This window comes from Lytechinus variegatus, chromosome 4 (genome assembly GCF_018143015.1).
Source record: "Lytechinus variegatus isolate NC3 chromosome 4, Lvar_3.0, whole genome shotgun sequence".
NCBI classification, from domain to species: domain Eukaryota; kingdom Metazoa; phylum Echinodermata; class Echinoidea; order Temnopleuroida; family Toxopneustidae; genus Lytechinus; species Lytechinus variegatus.
The window spans coordinates 36,707,349-36,720,505 of record NC_054743.1 but is presented as its reverse complement, the minus strand read 5'-3'; the positions used below and the strand labels follow the sequence as shown (position 1 = coordinate 36,720,505).

General features: G+C 34.9%; 20 non-coding genes across 20 annotated transcripts; all 20 read right to left on the bottom strand.

Annotated features, from left to right (window-relative positions):
* Positions 1 to 319: 319 nt before the first annotated feature.
* TRNAT-AGU lies at positions 320 to 392 on the bottom strand. The gene has a single exon. It is a non-coding gene; the product is annotated as a tRNA-Thr (tRNA).
* Positions 393 to 1,749: 1,357 nt separating this feature from the next.
* Positions 1,750 to 1,822, bottom strand: TRNAT-UGU. Its single transcript has one exon. It is a non-coding gene; the product is annotated as a tRNA-Thr (tRNA).
* A 548-nt stretch (positions 1,823 to 2,370) lies between these two features.
* Positions 2,371 to 2,443, bottom strand: TRNAT-UGU. Its single transcript has one exon. It is a non-coding gene; the product is annotated as a tRNA-Thr (tRNA).
* Positions 2,444 to 3,026: 583 nt separating this feature from the next.
* Positions 3,027 to 3,099, bottom strand: TRNAT-CGU. Its single transcript has one exon. It is a non-coding gene; the product is annotated as a tRNA-Thr (tRNA).
* A 798-nt stretch (positions 3,100 to 3,897) lies between these two features.
* Positions 3,898 to 3,970, bottom strand: TRNAT-UGU. Its single transcript has one exon. It is a non-coding gene; the product is annotated as a tRNA-Thr (tRNA).
* A 583-nt stretch (positions 3,971 to 4,553) lies between these two features.
* On the bottom strand, positions 4,554 to 4,626 carry TRNAT-UGU. The gene has a single exon. It is a non-coding gene; the product is annotated as a tRNA-Thr (tRNA).
* An 820-nt stretch (positions 4,627 to 5,446) lies between these two features.
* Positions 5,447 to 5,519, bottom strand: TRNAT-AGU. Its single transcript has one exon. It is a non-coding gene; the product is annotated as a tRNA-Thr (tRNA).
* A 256-nt stretch (positions 5,520 to 5,775) lies between these two features.
* Positions 5,776 to 5,848, bottom strand: TRNAT-UGU. Its single transcript has one exon. It is a non-coding gene; the product is annotated as a tRNA-Thr (tRNA).
* A 567-nt stretch (positions 5,849 to 6,415) lies between these two features.
* On the bottom strand, positions 6,416 to 6,488 carry TRNAT-UGU. Its single transcript has one exon. It is a non-coding gene; the product is annotated as a tRNA-Thr (tRNA).
* An 821-nt stretch (positions 6,489 to 7,309) lies between these two features.
* Positions 7,310 to 7,382, bottom strand: TRNAT-AGU. Its single transcript has one exon. It is a non-coding gene; the product is annotated as a tRNA-Thr (tRNA).
* A 227-nt stretch (positions 7,383 to 7,609) lies between these two features.
* TRNAT-AGU lies at positions 7,610 to 7,682 on the bottom strand. The gene has a single exon. It is a non-coding gene; the product is annotated as a tRNA-Thr (tRNA).
* Positions 7,683 to 7,907: 225 nt separating this feature from the next.
* On the bottom strand, positions 7,908 to 7,980 carry TRNAT-UGU. Its single transcript has one exon. It is a non-coding gene; the product is annotated as a tRNA-Thr (tRNA).
* Positions 7,981 to 8,563: 583 nt separating this feature from the next.
* On the bottom strand, positions 8,564 to 8,636 carry TRNAT-UGU. The gene has a single exon. It is a non-coding gene; the product is annotated as a tRNA-Thr (tRNA).
* Positions 8,637 to 9,115: 479 nt separating this feature from the next.
* Positions 9,116 to 9,187, bottom strand: TRNAT-UGU. Its single transcript has one exon. It is a non-coding gene; the product is annotated as a tRNA-Thr (tRNA).
* Positions 9,188 to 9,960: 773 nt separating this feature from the next.
* On the bottom strand, positions 9,961 to 10,032 carry TRNAT-AGU. Its single transcript has one exon. It is a non-coding gene; the product is annotated as a tRNA-Thr (tRNA).
* A 220-nt stretch (positions 10,033 to 10,252) lies between these two features.
* Positions 10,253 to 10,324, bottom strand: TRNAT-AGU. Its single transcript has one exon. It is a non-coding gene; the product is annotated as a tRNA-Thr (tRNA).
* Positions 10,325 to 10,960: 636 nt separating this feature from the next.
* On the bottom strand, positions 10,961 to 11,033 carry TRNAT-AGU. Its single transcript has one exon. It is a non-coding gene; the product is annotated as a tRNA-Thr (tRNA).
* Positions 11,034 to 11,816: 783 nt separating this feature from the next.
* On the bottom strand, positions 11,817 to 11,889 carry TRNAT-UGU. Its single transcript has one exon. It is a non-coding gene; the product is annotated as a tRNA-Thr (tRNA).
* A 431-nt stretch (positions 11,890 to 12,320) lies between these two features.
* On the bottom strand, positions 12,321 to 12,393 carry TRNAT-UGU. Its single transcript has one exon. It is a non-coding gene; the product is annotated as a tRNA-Thr (tRNA).
* A 449-nt stretch (positions 12,394 to 12,842) lies between these two features.
* TRNAT-AGU lies at positions 12,843 to 12,915 on the bottom strand. Its single transcript has one exon. It is a non-coding gene; the product is annotated as a tRNA-Thr (tRNA).
* Positions 12,916 to 13,157: the final 242 nt, after the last annotated feature.

The window sequence follows — 13,157 nt, the reverse complement described above, 5'->3', positions numbered from 1 at the left end:
ATGACAACAATTTTTTTTTTGTCATCTGGGAAATGGTTATATCGCACGTACACCCAAAAGTCATTTCAGTGAGGGCAAAAGGATTAGAAATTCCGGTTATTATATTTGTTGGTTTAGAATAACTTGGAGTAATAATGATCTCTAACATTCAATAATTCAGCTTTGAAATAATCACATTCCGCGCATCTTTGTAATTCCTCTTCTAAAAAGGAAGAATCGGAGTAAAAAAAAATTGAGAAAGAGATGATGATCATTATTGGAGACTAATATTTCATTAAGCTTCAAAACAAATACAAAAAGCGGCATCACCAAATAAAATAGGCACTGCCCGGATTTGAACCGGGGATCTCCTGTTTACTAGACAGGCGCTTTAACCGCTAAGCCACAGCGCCGCTACGAATGTAAGCGTTGATAATAAACTAAATCAGTGCCAGCAGTAAACATGAAATGAATTGGGACTATTGGGACTGTAAATTGTGAAAAAAAAAATCATTTTTAAATATTATTTCATTTCCATTTTCGTACATCTATGATCATTTATGACAAGTTGATGTTGTATGAATTCATATTTAATGTTGTGAAACGGAAGTAATAATTGTATCTGTGAATGAATGAAGGTAAGAATGAATGAATGAACGAAGGTATGAATGAATGAATGAATGAAATTTCGATCATGAAAATTTAGTAAATTGTCACTTAATTACCATTTGGACTCATCCCACACGGTGCAATCCTTATTCATATACTTATACAACCATTTCGTCTACTTACCCTTTGGTCTAATGTCAACTTAATAATACACAGCAAAAACTGTGGTGTTAACCGGTGTACATAGAGGACCACACCAATTATTTAACACCGGTGTTAAATTGGTGGTGTTAGTTTTACACCTATAGGTGTTATTTAAACACCCTTGGTTGTTACATTTACACTCTTTGGTGCTATGTTCAATCCTTAGGGCAGAGGTTCTCAAACTACGGCCCGCGGGCCGGATCCGGCCCTTGGAGCTCCTCAATCCGGCCCGCGATACCCTTCTGGGTTTTTCAAAATAATTTTTAAGTCACAATATGAAATATTACATTGGGTATCCATGTTAGACCTAACCATAATAAAAGTAATGACAGTCAAAACATATGAAACTGTTACAAATTTGTTGGATTGAATGCTCCAAAAATAAGGGCAAGATTGCACAAGAGAGCATCTAGGACCCCGACCGGAAGGATCTTTGCACTTCGCGCACATTTTTTTTTAAGTATCCACTTCACCCTGGCCCTTTCAGGTTTACTTGGAGTCTAATCTGGCCCTTCAAAGAACAAGTTTGAGAACCCCTGCCTTAGGGTGTAATTTCAACACCTCAGGGTGTTGTCCTCTATTAACACCAATTGGTGTCAGTTTTAACACCACAGTTTTTACAGTGCACCGTCTAGTCTTGTGGTAAAATAAAAACTGTTTATGAACAAAATTGACGAGGTGAAACTAGATTTGGTGGTTATTAGACCGAGTCTAGTGAAGATCAAACGGCAATTAGACCAAATCGATGATAGACCAAATGAGTTAAGCCCATTATGGTATAGAGTCAGTATCTGAATAGCAGACCAACTGCTTGTTGATAAACGAATGCAAACCAACAATTTATGGGCTTACCCAGGGGCGGAACCAGGATTAAAAAAAAAAATCATCAGGTACAATTCAAATCCATATTTTTTTCATGAAAATGAAAGAAAATGAACTACCCCGAAACAAAAAAGAAGGCACTGCCCGGATTTGAACCGGGGATCTCCTGTTTACAAGACAGGCGCTTTAACCGCTAAGCCACAGCGCCACTTCTTTTAGTAAGTTGGAAATAACTTAATTGAATTAATGACTTTAAAGACGGTTGAACTTTTTTGTTTCCTTTATTTCCATTTCGACAAAAAAGTAGAATTTAGATTCATTCTAACGAAATTTTCGATCATGACAGTTATGGGCTTTTCTAACCCAAGTTAGCAATAATCTATGAATACAAAACATATACTCAGGAACATAAATTGTGAAGTCTTTTTCTAACAGTCCATGTGATCAATGTTACTACCTGATGTTGGCGATTACATGTGATACTTTTTTCATTTCATATTTTATCAATTTTACCATATGTTTTTAATGGACAAAACGAAAGTTAATCAAGAGAGGGAGAGAGAGAGAAATAAACTCCTCACCGCATCACGTTTATTTCAAATGAATTTCTCCAAACGGTTGTCAATAATAAAACTTAAGCCTTAAAAAAAAATTACATTGCGCTGAGGGAACAGGAGGGAACGGGGAGAGAGAAGGGGGGTGGTGAAAGAAAAAGTGGAAGAGAAAGAGAGGGAGAAAGAGAGGAGGAAAAAAGAAAGGCACTGCCCGGATTTGAACCGGGGATCTCCTGTTTACAAGACAGGCGCTTTAACCGCTAAGCCACAGCGCCACTTCGTTCATGTAAGTGCATATTTACTTAGATTAATGAATTTAACACGGGTTGAACGTTCATTTTTCAAACATGTACTCTTTGATTAATTTCCAAATCTACAAAAAATAGAAATTATACGGATTCATTTTAATGAACTTTTGATCATGACAATTTTGTAATAATCTATTTATACTGAACTTTCTTAGGGGCACTTTCTATTTTTGAAGTCTTTATTTAAAAACAGTTCACTTGATCAATGTTACTGCCTGAAACTGGCTATTATTTACATGTGATTTCTTTCCTCATTTTACATCAATAAACACTTTATATGGTTTTTTTTTAATAAATGGAAAACGGAATTCAATCGAATGAAATAAGGGAAATCAATTGAATTTCCCATTGCATCACGTGAATTTTATTACTTTTATTTTACTCCTCCAAAAAATAGTTGTCAAATATTCAAACAGAAAAAAATACAATATGCTTATTCCGCTGAAAGGGGAGGGAGGGGACTCGGAAAGAGAGGGGGGTGAGAAAAAAAGTGAAGGAAAGATAGAGAGAGAGAGAGAGAGAGAGAGTGGGGGAGAGGACGAAATAAAAAAGGCACTGCCCGGATTTGAACCGGGGATCTCCTGTTTACGAGACAGGCGCTTTAACCCCTAAGCCACAGCGCCGCTGCGACTATGAACGTAAGTTATTACTTAAAAAAATAACATTGAATGGAACAGGATTTTTTGTCAAGTTTGAAATCATTTCTTCATTTCCATACTGATAAATAACTAGAAATCAATTTAATTTCTTTTTGAAATTTCGATAATGACAACCCATGGACTTATCCAACTTGATACAAGCAATTCAGTTTCCATCCGTGGTTTCAGTTCGATGCAAGAAGTCCATTTTATTATTCACCAGGTTGACCTTGTACCTGTTGTATTAATTGCACACAGTCATATTTTATCATTTTTCATTATCCAACATTTTAAATACGATAAAAGTATGTAGGGCCAGTGGCGTATCTAGGAAGGGGGACATCTGGCCCGTTCCCCCCCGCCCTTTGAGAGGCACAAACAAACAGCAAGTGGACCCTTTTTTTTGCTTGGAACAAAATGACCTAGATTAGGTCGTGATTTTTTGTGTGTGTGCTTGTCAAAATGTCCTGTATACCCCCCTCCACTTTTTCGTTGAAAATCCTGGATCCGCCATGGATATAGCTTATATTTTCTGTGAAAAAAATGGAGATTAAACTAATCGGAATGAGAACTATGAAATTAAGAACAATTAATTTTGCTGTCTTGACTGTAGTGCACATAATTACCATGATTACTCTTCCCCAAACAAGCATTTAACTATTCCAAATTAAGATGAATAAATGAGCAGTTAAAAAACAGTAGTGTCTACGTGTATATTAAGCTGAGGGAAAAGAGAGAAAAAGGAAGAGAAGGGGAGGGGGTCGAAGTCTAAAATAAATGAAAAGGCACTGCCCGGATTTGAACCGGGGATCTCCTGTTTACAAGACAACCGCTTTAACCGCTAAGCCACAGCGCCGATGCGCTTGGAAAAGCTCATAATTAGTTAGTTAAATTAATGAATTTAACACGGGTTGAACGTTAATTTTCAAATATGAACTATTTGATTAATTTTCAAATCGATAAAAATCAGAAATTATACGGATTCATTTGAATGAACTTTTGAACATGACAATTTTGTAATGATTTATTAACATTGAACATGCTTATAGGGGCACTTTCTATTTGTGAAGTCTTTTTTTTAAAAACAGTCCACTTGATCAATGTTACTGCCTGAAATTGGCGATTATATACATGTGATATATTTTCCCATTTTACGTCATTAAGTACTTTATGTTTTTTAGTAAATGGAAAAACGGAAATTCAATGAAATGAAATAAGTGAGATCAATTTCCCTATATATCATGTAAACTTTATCACTTATATTTTACTCCTCCAAAAATTAGTTGTCAAATATTCAAACATCAACAAATAAGAAGTTGAAAAAAATAATATGCATATTCCGCAGAGAGGGGAGGGAGGGGGCTCGGAGAAAGAGGAGGGGGTGAGAGAAAAAGTGAAGGAGAAGATAAATAAAGAGAGAGAGAAGACGACATTAAAAAAGGCACTGCCCGGATTTGAACCAGGGATCTCCTGTTTACAAGACAGGCGCTTTAACCGCTAAGCCACAGCGCCGCCGCGACTATGAACTTTAATTATTACTTAATAAAAAACCCATTGAATCCCGCTGAGGATTTTCACATTTGAAATCATTATTTTCTTCATTTCCATATTGATAAATTACTAGAAATCAATTTAATTTCTTTTTGAAATTTCGACTATGACGATCCATGGACTTAATATCCAACTTGATACAAGCAGTTCAGTTTCCATCCATGGTTTCAGTTCGATGCAAGAAGTCCACTTGATTATTCACCTGATTGACCTTGTACATGTTGTATTAATTGCATGTGATATTTTATCACTTTTCATTGTCAAAAATTCCAAATACGAAAAAATATATAAGACCAGTGGTGGATCCAGGTGGGGGCACATTCGGCTCGTGTCCCCCCCCACCCTTGAGAGGCACTACAAACTCGCAAGTGAACCCCCTTTTTTGCTTGTCAAATTTTGCTTCGAACAAAATGACCTAGATTCGGTAGTGAAAACATTTTTTTTTGCTTGTCAAAACGTTCCTGTACAAAAACGCCCCTCCATTTTTTCGTTGAAAATCCTGGATCCGCCATGGATATAGGCTTAAATTTTCTTTGGAAGAAATGGAGATTGAACTATAATCGAAATTGTCTTGAATGTTGCGCATTACATGTATATCCTTTATAACTTCTGAGTTGCTCCTCCCAAAAGAAGTCGTTTAGATATTCAAAATTAAAACGAATAAACAAGCAATTGTAAAGCAATAGTATTAATATGGATATCAGGCTGGGAGGAAAAGAGGGAGAAAGGAGAAGAAGGGGGGGGGGGGTTGAACATGTTGAAGGACAAAATAAGAATAAAAAGGCACTGCCCGGATTTGAACCGGGGATCTCCTGTTTACTAGACAGGCGCTTTAACCGCTAAGCCACAGCACCACTTCGTTTGTGTAAGTTCATATTTACTTAATTAGATTAATGAATTTAACACGGGTTGAACTTAGATTTTCAAATATGAACCCTTTGCTTCATTTTCATTCATTTTCATTGACAAAAGCTAGAAATTATATTAATTTTTAAAGAAATTTTCATGATGAGTTACTCCTCCCCAAAACAAGTCGTTTAAATATTCAAAGTTAAATTGAATTAACAAGCATTTAAAACAATGAGATCAAAAGACAAAATAAGAATAAAGAGGCACTGCCCGGATTTGAACCAGGGATCTCCTGTTTACAAGACAGGCGCTTTAACCGCTAAGCCACAGCGCCGGTGCGATTGGAAATGCTAATAATTATTCAATCAAATTAATATATTTAACACGAGTTGAACGTTGATTTTTCAAATATGAACTCTTTTTTTAATTTCTAAATCGACAAAAAATAGAAATTATACGGATTCATTTTAATGAACTTTTGATCATGACAATTTTGTAATAATTTATTAATACTGAACATGCCTTAGGGGCACTTTCTATTTGTGAAGTCTTTATTTAAAAAACAGTCCACTTGACCAATGTTACTGCCTGAAATTGGCGATTATATACATGTGATTTCTTTTCTCATTTTACATCATTAAGTACTTTATAATTTTTCTTAATAAATGGAAAAACGGAAATTCAATCAAATGAAATAAGAGAAATCAATTGAATTCCCCATTGCATCACATGTGAACTTCATTACTTTTATTTTACTCCTCCAAAAAATAGTTGTCAAATATTCAAACAGAAAAAAAAGAAGTTGAAAAAATATATACATGCTTATTCCGCTGAAAGGGGAGGGAGGGGATTCGGAGAGACAGAGGGGGGTGAGATAAAAAGTGAAGGAGAAGATAAAAAAAGGCACTGCCCGGATTTGAACCGGGGATCTCCTGTTTACAAGACAGGCGCTTTAACCGCTAAGCCACAGCGCCACTTCGACTATGAATTGTAATTATTACTTAAAAAAAATATTGAATCCAGCTGAGGATTTTTAAATTTGAAATAATTTCTTCATTTCCATATTGATAAATAATTAGAAATTAATATCTAATTTCTTTCTAAAAAAATGATCATGACAGGTTATGGGCTTATATCCGACTTGATTCAATCAGTTTCAGTTTCCATGGTTTCAGTTCGATACAAGCAGTCCACTTGAATATTTATTAGATTGACCTTGTACCTGTTGTATTAATTGCATGTGATATTTTATCAATTTTCATTATCAACCATTTTAGATATGATAAAAGTATGTAGGACCAGTGGCGTATCCAGGAAGGGGCACATTGGTCCGTGGCCTCCCAACCCCCTTGGGAGGCACCAAAAAAAAAGAAATCGCAAGTGAACCTTTTTTTGCTTGTCAAATTTTGCTTGGAACAAAACTACCTAGATTCAGTAGTAAAAACTTTTTTGTGTGCTTGTCAAAATGTTCCTGTACAAAAACGCCCCCCTCCATTTTTCGTTAAAATACTGGATCCGCCATGGATATATAGGCTTATATTTTCTGTGAAAAAATAGAGATTAAACTAATCGAAATGAGAACTATGAAATTAAGAACAATTAATTTTGTTGTCTTGACTGTAGCGCAAATTACTCTTCCCCCCAACAAGTCATTTAATATTCAAAATTAAGATGAATAAACAAGCAGTTGAAAAAAAAACCCAAATAGTATCTATATGGATACTAAGCTGAGAGAAAAAGAGAGAGAGAAATGAAGAGAAGGGGGTGGGGTCGAAGGACAAAATAAGAATAAAAAAGGCACTGCCCGGATTTGAACCGGGGATCTCCTGTTTACTAGACAGGCGCTTTAACCGCTAAGCCACAGCGCCAATTCGTTTGTGTAAGTTCCTATTTACTTAATTAGATTTTCAAAGATGAACCCTTTGCATCATTTTCATTTATTTTCATTGACAAAAGCTAGAAATTATATTAATTTTTGATGAAATATTCATGATGAGTTACTCCTCCCCAAAACATGTCGTTTAAATATTCAAAGTTAGAATGAATTAACAGGCATTTAAAACAATGAGATCAAAAGACAAAATAAGAATTAAAAAGGCACTGCCCGGATTTGAACCGGGGATCTCCTGTTTACTAGACAGGCGCTTTAACCGCTAAGCCACAGCGCCAATTCGTTTGTGTAAGTTCCTATTTACTTAATTAGATTTTCAAATATGAACCCTTTGCATCATTTTCATTTATTTTCATTGACAAAAGCTAGAAATTATATTAATTTTTGATGAAATATTCATGATGAGTTATTCCTCCCCAAAACAAGTCGTTTAAATATTCAAAGTTGAAATGAATTAACAGGCATTTAAAACAATGAGATCAAAGACAAAACAAGAATAAAGAGGCGCTGCCCGGATTTGAACCAGGGATCTCCTGTTTACAAGACAGGCGCTTTAACCGCTAAGCCACAGCGCCGATGCGATTGGAAATGCTCATAATTATTTAGTTAAATTGATGAATTTAAGACGGGTTGAACGTTGATTTTTCAAATATGAACTCTTTGATTAATTTCCAAATCAACAAAAATTAGAAATTATACGGATTCATTTTAATGAACTTTTGATCATGACAATTTTGTAATGATTTATTAACACTGAGCATGCTTAGGGGCACTTTCTATTTGTGAAGTCTTTATTTAAAAACAGTTCACTTGATCAATGTTGCTGCCTGAAATTGGCGATTATATACATGTGATATATTTTCTCATTTTACGTCATTAAGTACTTTATGTTTTTTAGTAAATGGAAAAACGGAAATTCAATGAAATGAAATAAGTGAGATCAATTTCCCTATATATCATGTAAACTTTATCACTTATATTTTACTCCTCCAAAAATTAGTTGTCAAATATTCAAACATCAACAAATAAGAAGTTTAAAAAAATAATATGCATATTCCGCAGAGAGGGGAGGGAGGGGGCTCGGAGAGAGAGGGGGTGAGAGAAAAAGTGAAGGAGAAGATAAATAAAGAGAGAGAGAGAGGGGGGTGAAATTAAAAAAGGCACTGCCCGGATTTGAACCGGGGATCTCCTGTTTACAAGACAGGCGCTTTTACCGCTAAGCCGCAGCGCCACTTCATTTGTGTAAGTTCATATTTACTTAATTAGTTTAATGAATTTAATACGGGTTGAACTTAGATATTTTTTTATATGAACCCTTTGCTTTATTTTCATATTGACAAAAGCTAGAAATTGCTTTATCTTCATATTGACCGTCAAAGCTAGAAATTAGATTAATTTTTTTTTGAAGTTAACCGCTAAACAACAGCGCCACTTCGAAAGTTTAAAATTATACTTAATTAGATCAAAGAATTTAACACGGGTTGAACTTAGATTTTCAAATATGAACTCTCTGCTTTATTTTCATATAAACAAAAGCTATAAATTATATTGATTTCTATATTGAAATTTTCATGATGAGTTACTCCTCCTCACAAGTCGTTTAAATATTCAAAATTAAAATGAATTAACGAGCATTGCAAACATTATTATCTACATGGACACAAAGCTTAGAGGAAAGAGAGAGAGGAAGAGAGAAAAAACAGAATAAAGAGGCACTGCCCGGATTTGAACCGGGGATCTCCTGTTTACAAGACAGGCGCTTTAACCGCTAAGCCACGCGCCACTGCGACTAAGAACTTTAATCATTACTCAAAAACCCATTGAATCCAGCTGAGGATTTTCAAATTTGAAATTCATTTCTTCAATTCCATATTGATAAGATAACTAGAAATTCAATTTATAATTTCTTAAAAAAAAATGATCATGACAAGTTATGGGCTTATATCCGACTTGATACAAGCAATTTCACTTTCCATGGTTTCGTTCACTTGATTATTCCTAGATTGACCTTGTACCTGTTGTCTTAATTGCATGTGATATTTTTCATTTTTCTTTATCCAATATTTAGATTTGATAAAAGTATGTAGGACCAGTGGCGTATCCAGGAAGGGGTGCATCGCTCCGTGTCCCCCAACCACCCCTTTGAGAGGCACTACAAAATCGCAAGTGAACCATTTTTTTTTGCTTCGAACAAAATGATCTAGATTCAGTAGTGATTTTTTTGTGCGCTTGTCAAAACGTTCCTGTACAAAAACGCCCTCCATTTTTTTCGTTGAAAATCCTGGATCTGCCATAGATATATATAGGCTTATATTTTCTGTGAAAAATGGAGATTAAACCAATCGAAATGAGAACTCTGAAATCAAGAGCAATTAATTTTGTTGACTGTAGTGCACATAATTACTCTTCCCAAACAAGTCACTTAAATATTCAAAATTAAGATAAATAAACAAGCAGTTGAAAAACAATAGTATCTACGTGGATATTAAGCTGAGGGGAAAAGAGAGAGAAAGGAAGAGAAGGGGGAGTGGTCGAAGTCTAAAATAAGAATAAAAAGGCACTGCCCGGACTTGAACCGGGGATCTCTGTTTACTAGACAGGCGCTTTAACCGCTAAGCCACAGCGCCACTTCAACTGTTTACATTTAAAATCACTTAATGAAATTAATGAACTTAGATTTTCTAATATGAAATCCTTGCTTCATTTTCATATTACATGTATTAGCAAATACTATAATTTATATCATTTTTAATGAAATTTTTCATGATGATTTACTCCTCCCCAAAACGAGTCGCTTAAATATTCTAGTTAAAATTTAAGAAAATGAGATCGAAAAACAAAATAAAGAGGCACTGCCGGATTTGAACCGGGGATCTCCTGTTTACTAGACAGGCGCTTTAACCGCTAAGCCACAGCGCCACTTCGTTTGCGAATGTTTAAAAATTAGATTAAAGAATTTAACACGGGTTGAACTTAGATTTTCAAATATGAACTCTCTGCTTAATTTTCATATTAACAAAAGCTATAAATTATATGATTTTTATTGAAATTTTCATGATGAGTTACTCCTCCCCAAAACAAGTCGTTTGAATATTCAAAATTAAAATGAACTAACAAGCATATGAAAAAAATATTATCTACATGGACATCAAGCTTAGAAGTTATAGAGGAAAGAGAGAGAGAGAGAGACCACAAAATACAAAAAGTATAAAGAGGCACTGCCGGATTTGAACGAGGATCAAACATTTTAAATATACAACATGTACAATATAGCCTTACATTTTCTTCGCAAATTGAGGTTGAACCTTTCGAATTTAGAAACTATAAAATTAAGAACAATTAAATTTTTACTGTCATGACTATAGCAAGTGTACTATCCATGACTTCTGAGTTACTCCCCAAAACAAGTCGTTGAAAAATAAAACAAGCAGTTGAAAACGATATTATCTATGGACATCAAATCAATCTTAGAGGAAACGAGAGAGGGAGGAAGAGAGAGAAAGAGGGGGGGGGGGGGAGAAAATAAAGAGAGAGAATGACAAATTTAAGATATAGAGGCACTGCCCGGATTTGAACCGGGGATCTCCTGTTTACTAGACAGGCGCTTTAACCGCTAAGCCACAGCGCCGCTGCGATTGAAACCGACGATAATATTGCTGAAATGATTGAATCAAAGGAGGGTTTGATGTGGATTTCAAATTTTGAAATCATTTCTTTATATCCATACTGATGAATAAGCAGACGTTAATTTAACTTCTTGATGAAATTTCGATCATGACCATTCAATGGCTTATCCGACGGAAGTTTGATACAATCAGGCGGCTTCATTACTCACCTAATTGATCATGATTGTGTCTGTTTGCCTATATACTGTAGGCTTTGTTGCATATTGTTTTTATTTTATTTTTTTTTATTCTACCACTGTATCACATAAAATACAAAATTATATGCCTATATTTTCTGTGCAAAAGGGAAATTGAATTAATCAAATTAAGATGAATCAAATTAAATTCTTTACTATATAATCATGTATACTACATCCTTCAAAGATTCCGATTTATTCCTCCCAAAGTAAGTAAATATTTAATATTAATTCCTCCCAAAGTCAGTGATAAATATTCACAAAGAGTTTGAAACAATGTCATCTGTCATCTTCAGCTCTTCTTCAGAAGAGCTGAAGAAGCGCCCCGGATCGGACGTGAAACTGTCCTCTGTTTCAATCAAAGTAAGACCAGATGAATAGATTTATTTTTTTCCATCGGAATGTCATCTATAGTTGGGCTGCAGGAAGTACATGAAAATATGAACAGTAGTGTATACCTTGACAGGATTGCCCATGAAAGCCGAGATGGCTTATTTCCAATGGGGTCCTTAAGAGAAGAGAGAGATGGGGGAACGAAACAGAAAAAAAAGGCACTGCCCGGATTTGAACCGGGGATCTCCTGTTTACAAGACAGGCGCTTTAAACGCTAAGCCACAGCGCCGCTGTGAATAAAATTGACGATTGACATAATATAACATCAATGCATAAAATCTTCCTATCTTCCAATTTAGCTTTCCCAAAATTAGGAGTCAATTTTCAAATAACAAACACGAGAAATTGAAACAAATGAATTTCATTGTGAGTGCTGCGTGCATTATTCTCCATAAGCAGCACCACCAGGTATTCTGGAAGATGTATAAAAAAAAAAAATGAAAAACGGAACCAAAATGACCGTGATTTTGTAGTGATATCGTTTTATTTATTTTTTTTCTTTTTTCCTCGGGTACCAATTTGACCTCCATTTTGTTGTGAAAACCTTTTTTTTCTTTCTTTTCTTTTTGATTTTCAAATTTATTCAGGACCCTCCGGAAAAAAAATGTTCCCAGGGCCCTGAGAGAGATAGAGAGAGACTAGAGAAAATTAAAAAATAAGAAGCGCTGCCCGGATTTGAACCGGGGATCTCCTGTTTACAAGACAGGCGCTTTAACCGCTAAGCCACAACGCCGCTGCGCTTGTGAACACTAATAATTAATAAAATCATTGAATCTAAAACAGATTGAATGTGGTTTGTCAAATTTGACACATTACTTTATAATCATATTGAAGACAATTTTATTTCTTTATGAGAGTTTGATCTTGACAATGATGGGCTTATCCAATGTTTTATACATTTATAAAACCCGGGTTGTTGAAATTTGATTGTCTTTATCCGTCCACTTTATGAATATTCATTTTAATTTGCCTACCTGTCCTAAGCCCTCGTATATGGTATTATTCAGTTTTCATTCCATTAAGTAAATACGTAGCAAAAAATCTATATATTTTATTATATGAAAATTGAAATTTGGTTAATCGAATTAAGAGGAATTACATAAATTTTCTCTCTGACAGAGGGGGAGGGGTGAGAGTAAGCGAAAGAAAATAATTAAGAGAGAATGACAAAATAGAACAAAAAGGCACTGCCCGGATTTGAACCGGGGATCTCCTGTTTACTAGACAGGCGCTTTAACCGCTAAGCCACAGCGCCACCTTGCAGTTTTGAACGGGTACACCAGGCTGAAGATATTATGATATGAACAAATAGAGCAAAATCAGACCAAAAAAAAACATTTTAAATATTCCTTAAAAATCTGACAAGGAAGAACAATATTATGCAATTCTATACGTGATTGTCTTCATCATCTTCATGAACATACAATGCATGGGCAAGCCGATGATGTTATAATTCCCACTTATTCGTTTGTTTATATTTCCTTTTATGTAATTATA